This window comes from Apium graveolens, chromosome 4 (genome assembly GCF_009905375.1).
Source record: "Apium graveolens cultivar Ventura chromosome 4, ASM990537v1, whole genome shotgun sequence".
Lineage (NCBI taxonomy): Eukaryota > Viridiplantae > Streptophyta > Magnoliopsida > Apiales > Apiaceae > Apium > Apium graveolens.
The window spans coordinates 132,085,909-132,088,154 of record NC_133650.1 but is presented as its reverse complement, the minus strand read 5'-3'; the positions used below and the strand labels follow the sequence as shown (position 1 = coordinate 132,088,154).

At 39.8% G+C, this 2,246-nt stretch overlaps 1 non-coding gene across 1 annotated transcript; it reads left to right on the top strand.

Annotated features, from left to right (window-relative positions):
• The first annotated feature begins 271 nt into the window (after positions 1-271).
• Positions 272-378, top strand: LOC141722852 (small nucleolar RNA R71). The gene has a single exon (XR_012575851.1). It is a non-coding gene; the product is annotated as a small nucleolar RNA R71 (small nucleolar RNA).
• Positions 379-2,246: the final 1,868 nt, after the last annotated feature.

Genomic DNA, 2,246 nt, shown 5'->3' with positions numbered 1-2,246 from the left:
ATAGTTAGCCAGAGAATCGATCTTCATTGACAACGCCTTTAGTTGAGCCATGATAGCCGTAGCTGTATCCACTTCAAGAACTCCTGCTACCTTGCCATGTGGATATCTCTGGGTTGGATACTGATATTCATTAGCAGCCATCAGTTCAATTAGATCATAAGCTTCCTTATAGCTCTTTGCCCATAATGCTCCGCCTGATGCTGCATCGAGCATGGGTCTGGACTGTGCTCCCAACCCATTGTAAAAACAAGTGATGATCATCCAATCAGGAATTCCATGATGAGGACACTTCCTAAGCATCTCCTTGTAGCGCTCCCAAGCTTCACTTAGCGATTCTCCCGTTTGCTGCGCAAATTGAGTAATAGCGTTTCTGATTGCAGCTGTCTTCGCCATAGGGAAGAATTTAGTAAGGAATTTCTGAGCAAGATCCTCCCAAGTAGTAATCGAACCAGCTGGTAGAGAGTGTAACCAGCTCTTAGCCTTGTCCCTCAAAGAGAATGGGAACAGTCTCATCTTCACAGCATCTTCAGAAACACCATTGAACCTGAAGGTGTCGCAGATCTCTATGAAATCCCTAATGTGTGTATTGGGATCTTCCGTTGGAGAACCCCCAAACTGGATCGAATTCTGCACCCATTGAATTATACCAGGCTTGATCTCAAAGGTATTAGTTGTGATAGCTGGCCGGACAATGCTAGATCGAATGTCATTTATCTTGGGTTGAGAAAAATCCATCAAAGCTCTCGTTCGTGCTACTGGATCTCCCATTGTAATGAGTACCAGAAACACAAATAAGTAAACCGTGAAAGTAAAAGAATCCGAGTCACTGAACTTTAACAACTACTGATGACAAGCACATAAACTAAAAATTAACACCGAGTCCCCGGCAGCGGCGCCAAAAGCTTGTTAGGGCGAAAACACACGCTAATATTCATGCAAGTATACGCGTTCGCAAGTAGTATAAGATATAAATCAGATTCGTTCCCACAGAGACTGGTTTAGGTTAAGTTCAATTTATGCACCTATGCAACAATGTATGGTTATCGCTCAATGCTAAGACAAATAACAAATTGGGTTTTTATTAAACTAAGAGATTATACTAAATAACATTAACTAAGAGAATTGAGGTTGAATTAATATATATGACAAACATGGGATTCTAACTTCATTCAATAGCCTTCTCATTCTTAACCTTAGCATGTGATGGTGATGACACTAATCAGATAACACGAAACTGATAAACGCCAACTTTCATTGCACGAGTACCATTCTACCAGACATCCACAAAAGAGATAGAATCTGAATAGGCACCAATTATATTGAGACCCTATATGTCTTTAGAATTTGACAACATAACGGTTTAAGCACAAGTTATCTATCTTGATTACATAGGGCAAGTAAAACGGTTAGAGTTACCTACGAATCATGTATACACATACAAGAACCTATGCTAGCATGGCAAGTTCTAAACCTCTATATTCACTGTCGCTTCAATAGAGATTAACACGCTATCTTATATGTTAGCTACGCACATAAGACGAATAAGCACAACCAATACTAGGATATCAATCAATCACCACACAACAAGATATCGAAACAATTAACTATTGAAATCCATAAGTAAATCTGCTAGAATCCCATGACAACGATTAGCCCATAATCGAACTCATCGTCACCATGGGTTCCAATGAAAGCATGGTATAAATAAGGTCTTACTAAACTAAATAATAATCAAAGTACGAATAAACGAGATCTAGGTTCAACAAGAACGAAAACGAGCATCCAAAGTTACAACTAATTCAAAGAATCACAAGTTGAAAACAAGATCTTCTTTTTCGGAGTTGTTCTGTGCTTCTAGGTCTTCTCCTTGGTATCCCAATCTTCCCGGATGATGAAAACCCTTTTTTTCAAGTATATATACGCCATAGTGGACCTGGACCCTTAAAATCGTCAAATTCTACTCAAAAAAGGCTTTTTCAGCGAAATCAGCGACCAGCCGCGCCCTGAGCGGCCGCTCAGCTGAGAGCTCAGCTCTGCTGAGCGGGCGCTCAGCTACTCACTGGAAAAATATTCCGATGAATCTTGTTTTGACCATAACTTGAGTTCTACTCGTCAGAATTAGGCGATTCAACTACCCACGCGAAGCTATTGATATTCCCTATAACTTGAAAATGGCCTTGGATTCCAATTCTGATCACTTTTCATCATATTTCCTTTAAAAGCTCTTTTCTTCATTTAATTAATAC